We start from the raw sequence: 16,473 nt of genomic DNA, 5'->3' as shown, positions 1-16,473 counted from the left end.
CGTGTTCTCTACTGAGCAGAGGAGGGGTAACTCAAACCTGCCCTTTAGAGTGCTCAACGTGTTCCTGTGTGCTTTTGATCATGGGTGTAACAGAACACCTACGAGCTCCACAAATAGTCTCTCCAGGGCTAAACAGTCATGGGGGTTCTGCTGTTCACTGCCACAAGACGAATGCCATGGCCTCTGTACCAGCAATGTTTGTTATGGTTGCATCAGTCTGTAGATGACACGAGGGACTGACCATTAGTTCTTCATACAGGTGGAAAAGTTGTTTCCTCCCTGTCATTATCACACTCCACATGTGGTTATACAACCCCCTCTAGGGTCAGACTCTGCACCTTCAGCACTGGAAAGCAACGGATGTGTTTCTCTCTCTAGTGAAGGTGGCCCTGAGAGGCAAGCAGGTGTGGAACATCTGTGCCATGCTACTAAAATGTTCGAGATAAATTATGTCTCTGAGAAAAAAATACTCAAACCATAATGCTCCCCTACTTAAAATGAACTAAAATTGTGTGTTTAATATAACTATATTTACAGTACTACTGTGTGCTGCAAGAAAACCATTGTAATATGAGCAAATAGTGGGGAAAAATCCTGAAAAAGCCTTAAAATGTTTTGCAGGATAAAAATTAATATTAAATGATCAATATCCTGTGATTTCCAGAATTACTTTTTTCTTTTCCCAAAATGCCGGTCAAATGATCAGGTTTACTTCCCTTGTATAAACATTAATTTCTGTAATCTAACCACAAACCAAATAAACTCAGTCATATGCTCATATTGCAATTATCCAATTTTATTTCTATCATCATGATACTAAAAAATCATCATCTCAATTGGAATCATGTGTAAGGTGCAGTGTTTTGCTAAGAGTCTACCCTTCTTCTAGAGAGGTGAAAAGGAGAGGCAGAGATGACAGAGATAGGAAACAGGAATGACTTTTCCCAGAGTTTGGAGTGGAAGAACTGCCAATGAAAACTATATCATAAATCTGTCCTGTCCACTGGGCAGCATTATCCCTTACATGAGCTCTAAAGTTTGCTGCTGACAGGGGAAACTTCACAGCCTAAACTTTAGCCTGGGATCTCCAGGAAACTTTGGGTACCTCTGGTGAGAATTTTTGTATTATTTCTTGGGAAGAAATGCTTATGTTGGTAGCAGCTTGATTTAAAATGTTTTCTTTAAGCTTTATGTTGAAAACTGTTTCTCTCTCTAAGTCTTAATTTGTTTCTGAGTGAATCAAGGGTGGCAGGAGTTTAGGGTGAATGCACTAAAGCTTTGTTTGATACTAAAGATATTGTTCTTCATGAGCTATTTATTTGTTTTTAAAAGATCTGTGTTATATTTCCTTACAAGAGTTTTATTTGCTTTTGCAAAATGAAGTGATAGGTGCTATTTTCAGATCCTTGTGTAAACTTTATGAAAAATGGTTTTGGCACGTTTTTCTTTAATTTTATCCATTTTACAGTGTCACAGTACACATAAAGTGCTTTGGGTTTGCTACTTCTTTCCCTAAGAATCATTCATTTCTAGTAGAACAGCTAAGAGAACAGGGGAAAACAGAATTGGCTTTTAAAAAGGTCGGGTGCTGTTGCCAACAGAGAGAACAAGAACGGCCACGAGATGGTAGCAGTCTGTCAGGGAAGGGCAGGAGACGGCTCTGAGCTTCCCTTCTTGATCCAGGGAGGCAAGTGCTTCCTGTGTGCCTTGTACCTTAGGGTGGAACATTTGCGGTGTACAAGCAGAGCTATTTCAGAACTGTGTTTTGAATTATTTCGCTCTGAGGTAATCTCGTGTGAGGTAAAGCAATGAAGAGTAGCACCACAGGCTGGTGCGACATGACTCAAAGAAGGGTGCCAAGTGCAAATTCATTTTAAAATTGCCGGTGTAAGCTGACATCTGGGATTGTGTGCTGCTGTGAGGCCTTGGCTGGCTCGTTCAGTCCTCCTTTTTGGGCTGTCCTCATGGCATCCAGAATGGCACAGCCCCAGGCTGCAGAGTGTTGACCTGCCATAGACTCCTTCTGCCCTCTTTGATCTGTTCAGAGCAATATAAGGGGTTAAATTCACACCGCTGGGCTTTGTGAGAGATCGGGTGTCATCCACTCTCCCCTGGCTGACATAAACTTCATGTTAATAGGAAAAGACAGTGAAAACTCCATCCTGTGCCCTGTCTGATTTGACAGAAATGCTGTCATATGCCCACACATGATCAAGATTAAACTTTTGCAGCATACTGATCTGTCAGTGTGCAAACCCCTATTAATTGCACAAACACACAGTTTTGGGGGGAAAAAACCAAAGTTTTTTCTTCTGCTGCTTCTGCTGTAAGATAAAAGAGAAAGGGAGCTTCTGACAGATTGCTGAGGCAGAGAACTGCAGGGATCATTTTGGGTTGCAATTACCAGAAAAGATACAAGAGATTGTTCTGTAAACCATTTCACTGTGAATTCTGGCAGAATTTCATCCTTTTTTCATGCATGGAATTTAGGGGAAGGTGCGTGAGGGCTGACAACACTAATCTATCTTGTGTCTGTCCTACGTCGTGCTTGAGTGAGGTTATTGTGTGTCAGCAGGACTTAATATAAAAGCAACATTCAATTTACAACATTACAAAGTTAATTTAACTCTGCGGGGAAGACGAGCCCTGCATTTCTTGTTGCATTTCTATGTACAAATGCTGGTTGTGCTGCAAATAAGAGCAGTTTCATTTGGGCATGGCACTCAGATGTGAATGCTCAAACACCTTCCAGCATGCAGTTTAAATATGTCAAAGCCAGCAAAACAGTATCAGTATTTGTATTGAGCCAACTTTCATGGCCATCTGCTTACTGAGAGCCATAACAAACCGTCTGAACTGCCTTTTCTTCCATGAAGTCCATCTTTTGTGCAAATTTTTCTCCTCAGTGCTAATGATTTAAATACCTATTCATTACTCAGTAAGACTCTGTCCCTGGAGGCAAAGAAGGAGTCTAAATGTCACTTTATGTTGCAATAATGAAGACTTGGTTTGTGTGAGGTGCCTTTCGCCCAGTGCAAACATGCACACATGCTTTAAATTTCTCTGGGTTTCTATAGGACTATTCTTAGCAGCACAGTGAAACGTGCTAGTGTCAAACATGCTACAGAGAAGGTTCAAAATAAATCATGTCTTGAATTGACCTGATTCCTTTCTTTGCTGTTTTCCTTTGGCTATAATATAGCTTACGAAAAGATAAAATGCTGCACTGAAAGTTTGTTTCAGTTTGTTCCTCTCTGATGCAACCATTGACACATTTTCCTATTTCTGACTTAATTTCCATGTTTTGCTTTGATTGCACAAGTCTCAGAGGTGCATCCTCCATTTTACAGAAAGCAAACTGTTTAAGAATATATGTATTCCAGATACTTCTAGCTAAATAAAAATAATATACTCTCTGGATACTTACACGACTGACTTACTTAAGGGATTTAGTAAATCTCTATGAATTTTTACAGGTATTTGAGAAGCTCCATGTCAGGCAAGCTCCATTAAATCCAGTTATTTCTACTTTGTTCTTTTCTGCTCTTTGCAGACATTTTATTCACTCGGGCCGTCTCACAGCGTGACATCCCTAGCAGCCAATACTGATCTTGTGTCCGTGCTTAGGTTTCTTCTTTTTTTTTTCCAGCTCCAACTTTAATAAGCCTCCTGGGCTTTCTTTGAAGATTTCATTTGCAAGTGCAAAGAAACCCTTGCGTATTAAAAGTCTTCTATGTGGATTAAAAATATTTTAAAAGACTTTATTTTAAAGACTAAACATAATAGTTCTTGAAGATATGTGGAGCTGGGTACTTGACACACACCTGAACTCAAGCCTGCTGTACAGAAAAAGTAAAAAAAAATTTAAAATATTTTTCTGCTTTCTTCAACAAGTTGCTTTGAGCCTGTCTTAATGTTTAAATTCCTTTCTCTGTTTACTGAGCTATAAAGGAGGTCTGTAAATATGTTTCTTCCCTATTTTCCTCCAAATGTTCTGGTTCTTGTATATATGAAAAAGTTTCCTCACATACTTGGGGAATAATTCTAATATTTTTCTTTGTAACTTCAATCTGTTTTAAAGTCTAGGCTGAAGTTCTTGAGACATGTTGAAACAACGTGAGATCCCCTGAAAGGAAATCTGAAATGTCATGGTACGAACCTGGCCTTGCAATGCCAGAAAGTTTGCAAGCAACAATAAATGCCTTTTTCTGAGGCAACCCTGTTTTAACACAAATGCTTGCCCATATCATGTTACTATAGTCCAGCACAATCCCTTGAGAGAAATGGGCAGTGCTGAGAAACTTTTGGAAATGGTTGGGGAAAAAAGGAGTCACAGAAAATGGGCAGTGACCACACATGGATCTTACTGCTCCTGCACATGATCTCCAGGGATCAGGAGTGTCTTTTTGTTATATGGTTGGGCAGTGCTTAGCACAGCAAAGCTTTGAACCCTGCTAAAGGTTTTTGGATGTTATGGCAATGCCAGTAAATATCGTGCTATTTAACCAACAGTTATTGTAGTGCTTTCAGATTTTGTTTTGTTCCCACAGGTTTTATTTTTATCCACATTCCTCAGCTATGTGTTGGTGACAGTGACTATCACTGTCATTGTTTTGCCAGCATTGGTCCTCACTGCATTCCAGTCTACTTTATTTTTGGATTCTGAGTATGGCACTGACCTCTAATCACATGCAAATGCCCGTGTCTGAGCTAGACACCTTAGGGTTTTTCCCTTGTTCGTAAAGGGTTAATCAGTGTTGCTGAGACTAGAGCACAACTCATCTCATGCTGAAGCAGATGCCTGTGTTTGGTTAGATGAATACGTCTTTCAGCTCCAGTGGTTTTGTTGACTAGATCCTCCTTGGCAGTCATGCTGTAGGTACCTAACGCCAGGAGAGATGAATCCCGTCCTTGGAGACCTGTACCATGCTGCCTGTGTAACCAAGCATAGGAAGATGATGTGTGAAGGGGGCTCAATCCAACCCCCATCAGAGGGCTGGGGGCTGCAGGGGCTGTCCCCCCACCCAGCAAAGCAGCTCCTCTAGATTTTTACTGTTCTGTGAATCTGTCATAACCATGTCCACAGAGATGGTCACATCTAGGGCAGAACTTGAGCTCCAGATAATAATTTCTCTCCCTTTTTCCCTCTGCCATATTTTCCCTCCCTGCCGTGTCCTCCCCTTCCCTTTGGCTAATCCCTGCTGCTGTTGCCCGTGCCATGCTTGTGTCCACATGGTCTTCTACCCAGACTACCAGTTTTCTACTGGTTTCACTGATTTTTCACAGGACATTTTTCACTTGTCTTTTTCTAACTTCAGGGGCAGCAGAAGTAAGAGAAATTCCTTCCTCAGCTTCTGAAAGAGCTTAGAACATAAGGGCCAGCCCCAAGGTTTCACAACACTCTTGTTGTGTTTCGGCTATCTTCCGACAGTGAACCCTAGGGAAGGATTCAGGGCAAGCCCACAGTGGTGCTTCCAGCCTTCAGAGGTCTGACTCAAAACCTTTCTAAATCAGAGAGATTACCTTGGGGTCTAAGTACATGAACAAGAACAAGGTAGGGACGTGGCAGTCTGTCTAGGGCTGATGTGTCTAATCCCTTCTCCTTCCTCCTCACTCTTGACTTGACATCGCTGGCTGTGTGGCTGTTTTGTAAACTTGGGGTTTACTTAATAACTCAATTACTTTTTCTGATTTTTTAAAATGAAATAATTAATTTTTCCTTAGCTATAAACTCCACAGAGATTGGCTGTACTCAGAGAACAGAGAAGTTAATGAAAGCATTGCCATCTGGGGTGATTAGGGCCTGGTGGAAGAGCAGTGGTAGCAGGGCTGATGTGTTTTAGTATTAGTACAGTGTCTGAGTTTGTGACTTGCAGCAAAGATTGCCTCTGATTTAATACTCAGCCATTCAGGATATGGAAGCCCTGGGATAACCAGGTTCTGAAGGGTCTTGTGTCTTAGAAAGATCTCTGTAAGATACAGTGCAGCTAGAAGTCTTCCTTCCCTCTGTTACACTCCAAAATTGTAGAATGCAGGCTGATTGTGAGCAACAATATGACACCAGTGCTGGAGGAACAGTGACCAGCTTTCCAGAATGGCAGGGGAGGAAGTGAGAAAAGCTGATGGGGAAGATGCTTTAGGGAGCGAAAAATTTTGTTTTACAAAAGGGAAGGTGAGCAGGCAGTACGTGCCTACTGATGGCAAGCTCTGATCCTACAGCACTGCATCAATAAGCAGGAGCTTTTAGAGATCAGCTATCCTGATTGCATAGCATCTTAAAGACCATGAACTCGGATTTAAATTTCCGCAGCACAAGAGATGGAAAAATATTTTGTTATTTTCTCGTTTACTTCTTTGTGGAAGCTTGTTGTGTAGAGGTGATGTGGTCTGTGTAAAATACTCTGCATCCCTTCAGTGATTTCTGGACTGGCACATGGCTGTCATGTCTGTAGTTCACAGCTCAGATGTACTGGGCTGGCTCCAGTTAGAGCTGCAATACCTGAGCAGTGCTGTGCTGAGATAGCAGTCTGAACCTAGAGAACAGCACAGCAGTTTCACTGGTGACTCCTTTTCTCTGCAGGAAAATTAGCTGACCAGGCTACTGTGCTGAGGTGATAGGCTGTTTCTCAATGCAGAGCTATTTTGCTGGGCATTAACTTTGTAGCCTTTGCACCAGGCTCTGTTGCCTGTTTCTGCACCAAACAGAGCTGTGGTATAACAGACAACATGACAAATACTAAGACAGCTGAGGTTATTTTAGTCTCTCTGTTGCAAGATAGCTGTACCCAGATTAGGACAACATGGAGTAGATCTGGTGATGCTTAATGAGTCAAGAAGATCTGGGGCTGGCTATGTAAATCAGCATAGCAGATCTGTAATGCAAAAACCAAAAAGTTCAACAATGTTCCTACTTTTAAGGTAAAAGCAAAGCCTCTTGGCTCACTGAAATGACAACAGCTGAAATAAAGTATCACTGAAAGGTGATGAAACCACTGCACTAGCTTTAAGCTATCTGGCATGGATGCTGCTGAGAAAATTGGTGCAGCAGCAAGAATTCTGCATGGACTGCAAAATGCTGCTGAGAAGCTATATAAAATTACCATAGGTTCATGTTTCAGCTAGTTGAAACACTTATAGCCCAGAAAGTAGTATGTATGAAACAAGTTCCTGCTCTTTACATGGCTTCATGGACTTTTCTAGCCTGCCTCCAACCTTGGATGAATTCTTCTATCTTTTCCCTAAACATTTCAAAATTTTTTTCTAGTGGGCTGACCATGAAATCAAAGCATAGTGACAAGCATCTTGCTTGCCTTGATTGTTTTTCCTGGATTCTTTAGAAATAGTTCATGAAGTCCCTGCAGACTGTAGACCACAGACTGAAAATCATTTAATAATTCTCTTTGCTTGTGCCTTGCATGTTCCTGGGACACAGCATGCCCTTCAGCAGAAAAATCAGGGTGTTGCCTCACAATTAATAACCTTTAATAGGTTATTTGAGACAGAAAGTGTGGTTTTCAGGTCAAGACAGTGGAACATGCATGACAAAAAGCACCTGATAGACAACAAAAGGTCTATGTGACATTTAGAGTATGATAATGAATTATGTTCTTAATTTCTTTTTGCATTCAAACATTTTCTTGGTGAGGTGAGGTGAGAGCTAAGTGAGTTTGTACAGTGGAAAGCACTGGTTCCTCCGCTGTGGCTAGGCCGGGTTTTTTTAATGTTAAATTTGGGTTAGAAACAGTCTGTGGCTGCTGCTTTCTTCTTCAGTTATATTTTTAACTTTTGGCAAAGCCTCATAGTCTTGAAGATGTTTATTTTTATAGATTTCAGAAAACAAAATAAATAAAAACAAGCTATTTGTATCTCTGTGCTTGTATAATTCCAAGTCCTGACTATGACTTCCTCTGGTCAAAACCAGGACCCAGCAGCTGTTTTCTTCTGCAGTTTTGGAAAATACTTGAATAATACTTGATAATGTTAAAGGTACAAAATATTTTCACAAAACCCCTTGTCTTTGCTTCCAGGAAGAGGAAGCTCTTATTTATGGAACAGCTGCCAAAAGATGAAACTCATGTTATAACACTGCTTTTTTCCAAGTAAATCCATCCCAGCAGCTGGGGAGGGGCTTACTACTCATTTTCCTACTCTAGGAAATACTTCCATGTAGGGAGAATTTATCCTGACATACAAAGATGTCATTGTGGATGAGCATCATGGACCCCTCTGTGCTGCTCCTGGCACCAGGTACTATAGTATTGCTCCCCTTCTGTGTGACAGGATGGGTTGTGGGAGGCAGCTGGACTCCTTATGCTCTGCATTCAGATGTCAGGTACTACTAATCCTATGATTCCTCTTCCATCAGCTTTGGAAAAGCCTCTAAATGTTTCTATGGATGGGGAACTTCCCTGTGTTTCAGAGTCAGAAATGGGAAGCTCAAAAGGTTTTTTACTTCTCACAACCTGACTCAGAATGATTTTGCCTCAAGGCTGGAGAAGCATGAGCTAGTAGTGCAGAAGTTTTAGGGCTCAGTTTTTGCAGAGACTCTTGAAGAATGCCATTGTCATTAAAGCAGCTTTCTGATATTTCTGGCTCTAAAAAGTCCAATAAAAATTTTAATGGGAAAACATACCAAAGTCACCCTTATTTTCTGTATTTATAGCTCCAGTTCTCACAATACACCACTGACATTTCTGTCTAACCGTACAAGGCTGCATCCTCGATAAGGACATCTCTGTGTTGACATCTTCTGAAGTCTGGCATGGCCAGGAGCTGAGTGCCCAGCACTGTGTGCAGAGGGGAAGCCAGGCACAGTAACCCTCGGAGGAACAGCAGGCAGAACCAGGACAAGCACATCGGGAGCCCCAAGAGTGCAGAACAGCCTTGGCAGCCACTGCCACCATCCTCCAAAGGGAGCTTAAAGGAGGCAGCTGAGTGCAGGGCATGGGGAGTGAGAATTGGAGAGGGTGCCCCCTCCCACACCTGCAGCCTTGCTGCCTCTAGCGCTGGAACAAGAGCAAGGCTACTACTCACTGCAAATCTGAGACATGGCCTTGCTTCTACAGCTGGACTTTGCTCTGAGGGAATGGGGGTGTCCTAGCTACCCTCTTGTTAATGAAACCTTATTTGCCACAAATAAATTAGTAGCATCTCTCCATTTGAATCCCTTGGGGATCTGCAGTTCTCCCTCTGCTTCTGTTATACCAAGTCTGGACCCTGCCTGCTGGACAGAGCACCTGTTGGGTTAATCATCCAGTTTCTGTCCTAGGTGTGTCCTGCCAGCTTTTCTGAGGCAATAATTCCCCACCTAAACTTTGTTTTGAATAACCCACAAAATGTAATATGCTCAGTTAAGATATTAGTGAGCATGAGGCAGTCTCCTCCTCTGGTTTCCCACAGATGGCTAAAACATTTAACCAGCTGCTACCTCGCCTTCTCTAAAATGTTCCTTCTCGCTAATTATGTAATGAAGGCTAAGAACTTTATGTCTCTTTCCACAGTAAAGCCCTCAGCCCCATTGTTTCAATGAACCTAGATGGGTTTTACTGGTGGGATCAGCTGCCAACACTCTAGAGAAGCTGGAGGTTGACACTTGGGGTGGTGATGCCTCAAACACAAAATGTGGAAAGAGACTACTTGCTGGAAGAAAACACAGTTCCTTGAAACAGTGCACACAAGACCACCCGAGCTTCTCCCAAGGACCCAGAAAGTTGGTCTTGTGACCAGCTGCAGTAAATGTGGTGACTTATGGGAACAAGGTCAATTTTCAGCAGTTATGGTTCTGATCTTTTGTGTAGAGAATGGCTGTGAATTGTATTTTTTTAATCTTGAAACTACTGCTGGAACAGAGTAATTGTAAAGATTATTTTATCTGTTCACAGGAAATTTATTTAACCAACTTCCAGTAACTTCTATTTATCTTCACCATATCCTATCTGAATTTTTTAAATGCTGCTCTTAAGTAACACTGACTTAAAAGAAAAACCCCCTCCCTCTGCATTTTGTAACTGTATTTAAATATAGAAGGTGTCTCGACCTCTCTAGGTAAGAAATAATATGGCGTTTTAATAGTTTTCAAGTAACAATGTTCTAAATTGGAAGCCAGCATTTGCAGCTGATTACCACTGGCCAAAAAATGAATGACCACAACATCCTCTGCTTTGGAGCACCAAAAGTAATAGGAATAGGTTACTTTTGTCAATATAGTATTCTTGTCTCTTCCAAGGGAAGCACTGAGGAAACTTGCAGGTAGCAGCAAGTGAAATGAGGTGGGGGTTTTTATGCATTCTGAGAGAGAAAGGTCATGGATCTATTTATTCCTCTTTTAGGTATGAGGATTTATTGTGTGAACTCCTTTACTAGGGGTACCACAGATAGTGAAGGTCTCTATAGGTTCAGAAAGTGTCTCAAAGCATCATGAAGGAAAAAATTACCAAGTGCTATTGTACACAAAGACATCAGCTCTGGCTCAGGATGTCCTTGAGTGCAAATCACTGGAAGCTACTAGATATGTTAGTGACATGCTGTTATGTACATAATTTGTATCTTGTCCTTTGCAACCATTACTGGCTACATCTGGAGACAAAGTACTGGGTCTGAGGGACTTTTTTTCTGATTTGGTAGAGACTTTTAATTCTTGTGCTTTTCTGGACATTTCTCATTTAAATTAGACACACAGTGTCTAGTGAAGACCTGTTTTGCCTGTTCGATACCAATAGGCTAGAAATTTTGCAGTGCCTGTGTCAGGCTCAATGGCATTAGTTTAACATACATGCCAATCTCCATTCTTCCAAATACTTTTGTATGAATATACAGATTATCACATCCAAACACATGAGTTCTCACTCATGGGATCCCACTTGTGCACCAGTGAGTAAGCATGGGTATTAGATTGTCAAATATAGCTGGTGTCATCCTAATGATGTCCTGTACAGTCCTGACTTGAAAGCTTCTCCAGTGGTCCTGCACAGGAGGTCTGAAATACCTGAGCCACAGATGTTACCCTCAGCATATCTATCCACCTTCCTGTCACACACTCTTGGTTTGAAGACCTACAAGGCACAGATCATGTGGAAAGTTGTTTCTGAGTTTCATTATTGCCTCTGTGAGAAATTAGCAATGTGGTTCTTATCTCAATCTGCCAAACCAGCCACCAGATATGATTTTACTTTTCTGCTGCATGTAAGAAAGACTCATTTCCTATCAGAAATATGTTCCCATGAAGACATTTCTGGGTTTGATCAAATGGCCTTTTGGCTATCTCTTTAGTAAACCAAAGAGGGGTTAAGGACCCTGATGAAATATAACGAAGCTGTTTAGGGTTACTGAGTACTGTTCAGCAGCTGAGCTGCAACAATGAGTAGTGCTTGTGCTCTGAGCTTGCTGCAAGCACGGATGATATGTGCAAGCCTAAGTCACCATGAACTGTATTTTATTTGACAATTGGAGCAGCCAAAGAAGTCACCTTCTCTAACCCAGTCAGTGAGCAGCAACTTTTAAAGCAACCCCCTTGATTTGGATTTGTGTCTGAGCTTAGGACTGATTTGCCTTCTCTGTGTACATTCAGTGCCTTGTCACAAAGCTCGAGGGACTGAAGGGGCTATGAGACAGGTTTCTCATTTTTAAGTAAGGTCAGAGTGAAGACACTTGAAGGGCAGAGAATGGGTTTTGCACTGTTACATAGCTCCTGGCCACAATTACAGTTTGAAAACAAGCCAGAGGATTTGTACTATTGGGAATACTTGGGACATTTATTTGATGTTCAGAGAGAAATTCCAGGTGGTGCCCACAGTATGACTTTTCTCAGACCTTTGAAAGAGGTGATTTAAAATTTCCTCTATAACTAAATAATTATAACAAGCAACAACTTCCTCCTTTTTGCTATTTAGTTCATATTAAATTTATCTCTACCATTTTTGTTTGAAGGAACTTGGGAATCCAGTTCATAATTGGCTCATTTAGATAGATCAAGAGATAACGTTCTTCTGAGAGTAGGCACCCAAAGGCTTCAAGCTTCTCACGTTGGATCACTGTATCAGCCCTGGGCCAGAGTAGTGAGGGTAAGGAAATGTTTCTTCCTGAAGAGTTTATCAACAGCATCTTGGGATCAGGGTAGCTAATTATTCCAGTTAGATGCTGCTTGAAGCTCTGAAATTCTTATGAATGCAGATTCTATATACATGGAAGAGCTATTGTAAGATAATATAAAACCATAAAGCCTTTTCTGTCAGGTAATTCAGTGGTTTGCAGCAGGTTGGGTTTTTTTTGGAGGTTGACCTGATCCAAAGCTTGTGGAAGTCAGTGCGAAAACTCCAAAGAGAATCCTGGCTTTAATTCAAGGAATTAAGTTGTATGCCTTAATGCCATAGGATATTATTGCACTAAAGAGCTTATTAAGATTAAAATGGGATTAGGCATTACTGTGAATGAATGCAAAAAGTTTACATCGCTGAGATAAAGCTTCAAAGCTTTATGCCACCTTTCAGGGAAATGGTTCCAGACCGAAGCAAAGAAAAAAAAAATTACATATCATAGCATTACACACAACAAGGTGCACATTGTGCCTTCCAAAGTGAGAAATCGGTGGGATGTGGAACTAAAATGTTACTGTATTTTCCAAAGAAGCAGTTCTCACTGAAGAGTGAAATGAAAATATCTTGTGTGCTTCCACGCTCTTTGTTTTGAGCTTGAGATTTTTGCTGGTTTTGTCACATTTATTTTTTAGCAGCTAAGAACACAGCATCTTACTTTGTGTCTTGTTATCAGAAGCTTACAGATGGCTGCTAAGCAGAGCTTCCTATGTATTTAGCTTTGATATTGTAATGCATGAATTTCCTATGAAAAGCAAACTTACTTTCTATACATCACTAGTGTGTAGCTTGAGAGACACAGCAGTGGAGATGGCCCAGGGTGACTGCCCTGACTCCTGCAGGAACTATGCCTGTTCTGTGCCAGATGCTCTCTGCAGGGGATTCTTGGTTACTTTCTACAACGCAGTCACAAATGTACTAAGTATCAGAGCCTTCCCAGTTCCCATGGGGCCAAGAGTCCAGTTTTCCCAAGGAAGGTATTTGTCAGGACTTCTTGACAACAGCTACTTAGTATTTTGATGTTATTTTCAGATAGTTTTTACTTGTTTCATCCTTGCTAATATTTGTCCTCCGTTGTTATCTATACCCTACAACTACCTCTGGGTGGGAATCATAACTCCATTTGACTATTTCAGGGGGCTGTGCATGCTGGAACAACTTCCCTGACGCCTGTGGAGTCCTTACTCCTCCTTTCTTCATTTTTGTTTACTCTTCATCCCTCTTCTACATGAGTTCAAAATACAGAACAGTTTATCAGCTTCTGTCCTCAGAACAGTTCATCACCTTCTGTCCTCAAAATGCCTAGAACTGAATGGAGCCTTCTGGATGGGGATGCAGTGGTGTTAAGATCCTCTCAGATTTATCATAATATAGCTCCTTGTGGTACTCTTTCAGTATAGGCAGCTTTGGTTCACAATTGCTTCATTTGCTGACCATATTTCATTCCAATGTAATTGCTGACTTGCTTTCCCTTCGCTCTTGTCTGAGACTGGTGCTTACCAGATCATCTAGCTTAAGGTTTGTGTTTGAAAGGACTTTCCCCAATGCCTCCATCTTCATGTTCCTCACCCCAGCTGTCTGCATGTGACCTGGCCACGTACGGACATTTTCAAGACTGACTGTGCTGCATCTCTGCAGTGCCCCCTTATTAGTGAAGTTCAGTATCCACAGGCTGGAGCAACACTCTTGGAGAACAGGGTTATAACTGATTTGTTAGTGATGTACTTATGAAGTGCCTAGCATGGAAAGACCTTGATCCCAGAGAATGTTTCTGGTAAAACTGCAGTTGCTAAAGCCAGATCTAATACAACTTGCTGTTTTCCACATGGCTGGCCTGTGGGAAGAGATGGAATAAAGTTGAGTTGTGAGCTGTAAAAGCTGCCTGCAGAGGCACATGGCAGCACAAAGGAGCACATGGCAGCACACAGAGGCTTGTCTCCGCCGGACCCTGGGGGGAGGAGGTGTCACAGGGCAGACCCCTACGGAGAGGAGCCTGCCGGGAGCTGATGGACAGTGAACAGCGAGTGATCACCCCACAGAAGGCAGTGTGTTGCTGATGTGGCAACACGGGATAGGTCACGTAGTGAGAATTGCCATGTAAGGAAATACTGTGCCTTAGAAAATTGTATAAAACCAGCTCATTCCTTTGAATAAACGATTCAAATTCCCTGCCTGTCTGGGTCTGTGCCTCAGTCGCCGACATTGGCCTTCTGTTATTTTTCTTCCCTTACTTTCAGACTTGCAGCCAGTTCCCTGGTGCAGACAGATGCAAGATTGTTATGCCCATGCCAGCATGCCAGCTGTCTGGATGATACAAATTTGAGCTGGCTTGAATCCAGATAGCTCTTGTGAGATGAGCAAATGAGTTTGCCTTCTCCTTGTGCCTAGAGAAACCAATGTGGTGTTTTGATCAAGCAATGGGAGTTTGTGCCTCAGGTCACTGGTGGGGCAGAAACTTCTGCATGGCTGAGAAACTGGCCTTGCCTCCCATCTGCCTCTAGGCTACTGTGCCCCTCTGCAGCCCCTGTAAGCCTGCCTAGGTCACACTTCCAAGAGATGTGTTCCAGCAGCCTGCAAGGGTGGTGTTTTTAATGATCCTGGGATTTCTATCTGTTGCTCCTTTTGGTGTCCTGTCCAGAAGTGAGGGGAAGTAAAACACAGGTTTATTGAGGTCTCCTAATAGCACAAGATACAGATTTTCCCATTGATGTTATTCCTGCTTACCTACTCTATCACCCATGATTACAAGGTCATTGTGGTGGTAGTTCGGAGCTCCCACACTTTGATGTGTTTTTCTGCAAGCTCTCTTTCTTCCTGGATGGTTGTGCAGCTGCTGTCTCCCAGAGAGAGCAAGGTCTCTGGTAAGGAACCAAGTTCAGCTTGCTCAGTGCTTTGTAAATAGTTTGTACCTTGTGTGGATGCTCTTGTTCAGTATCATAACAGGCTCAGAATTCCTGCAAGTGCTCCTTGGCCAGCTGCAGTCTGGCACAGACCACAGGGCAAAGCCCTGTGTACAGCTTTGTCAGGCAGCTTCCTGGGGCTTCACCACGTTCCTTCTCCGTGGTCTCCATCTTCTTGAAGGAATCTTTCCTTCCTGTGCACTTTTCCTGTGCTGACCACTGTCCTGACCAATTTCTCAGGGTACCAAAAGCACTCCCAGTGCCCCCCTGTCTAAAGTCCTACTCTTCATAGGGTAGTTCTTACTTAGGGTAGTGACTTACTTCTGTCATATCCCTTGTCTGCTCTGCCATCTGGACAGTCTGCTGTATGTTGAGTATGTGCTGGTCATTGCTATGCTTGGCCACTTCATTTACAGCTTGAGGAATGTGAGAGGCCCTCAGAAAATGCCAGAGGCAAGAAAGTGTTTGCAAATTCCTGAAGGCAATGAGCCTTGATAAAGAAGGTATTCTTTTCACCCAGCAGGAGCAGAAACGACCAAAATTCGCACCACAATTATGCTAAACTTCAAGAAGAGGAACAACATAAATCGTGAGAGAACGTGTTAAAGGTAAGTTGCAACTGACAGAATTCAATTGTTATATACCCCCAGCACAGAGGCTTCAGCCATCCCACTCCCTCCAGGTGGATCACAGTCGGTGTGGAAAAAGCTCAAAGCCATAGATGCTCCCTACTTGGGCTGTCAGAACAAACTTTGGAGGGGCAGGTGCCTGACATTAGGGTACTAAACTGGTCCCAGCTTCAGCAGCCCTGACAGCACTATGGGGACTGGGAATAAGGTTTCAAAGTTAAGCAGCCTGGTATGAGGAAATTCCAGAGTTGAGCACATTTTTAAGCATGTGATACTATCTTTTATTTTAGTCGCATAATCTTCTGTTCTTTTTTTTTTCAGATCTGTCTAGGTTTGCATCACAGTGGTGTGGTGATGCTGAAACAGACTGTTGGCTGGAATAACCTGCCCACCCTACGGAGCATTACATAAATGCTCTCAAAAATACAGACTTCCTGTTGCTCAGATCTCCAATCTGAGGCCCTGGATCTTACTGTCTGGGTGAGATCTGGCTCAGAGAGAATGAGATTCACTAATGAGTACTTACAGATGCAACCACAGCTAATGACAGCTGCATTTTAAACTTCAAGATAAACTGTAAAATACTCTGAAAAATCAGGTATTGAAGACCTAAAGGTGGTGAGTACTCTTAATTTACCTAACTCCTAAAAACCCACTTATAAAATAGAAAAATGCCCCACAAAACACAGAGTGATAATGTCATTTTTTAGCCTACACCTTATTGATCCATACCATAGGAAAATGTGACAGTGGCTTGATACTGGGTGAGGTGCTGATTTGAAAACTGTTGGAGCATGGTAATTTTGTACTAATGCTCTTCAGATCTCCTGAAGCATCCAACTTACACTGAGGGTT

The 16,473-nt window shown here is 42.2% G+C and overlaps 1 long non-coding RNA gene across 2 annotated transcripts; it reads left to right on the top strand.

Annotated features, from left to right (window-relative positions):
* Positions 1-848: 848 nt before the first annotated feature.
* LOC116442408 lies at positions 849-16,230 on the top strand. Of its 2 annotated transcripts, none has more exons than XR_004239541.1 (3): positions 849-1,110; positions 15,510-15,597; positions 15,940-16,230. It is a non-coding gene; the product is annotated as an uncharacterized LOC116442408 (long non-coding RNA). The 2 variants fall into 2 exon arrangements; XR_004239540.1 differs by having other exon boundaries at positions 855-1,110; positions 15,513-15,597.
* Positions 16,231-16,473: the final 243 nt, after the last annotated feature.

This window comes from Corvus moneduloides, chromosome 4 (assembly GCF_009650955.1).
Source record: "Corvus moneduloides isolate bCorMon1 chromosome 4, bCorMon1.pri, whole genome shotgun sequence".
In the NCBI taxonomy this organism is placed as follows: domain Eukaryota; kingdom Metazoa; phylum Chordata; class Aves; order Passeriformes; family Corvidae; genus Corvus; species Corvus moneduloides.
Note: the sequence above shows the minus strand (reverse complement) of the source record. Positions and strands in the feature narration are given on the sequence as shown.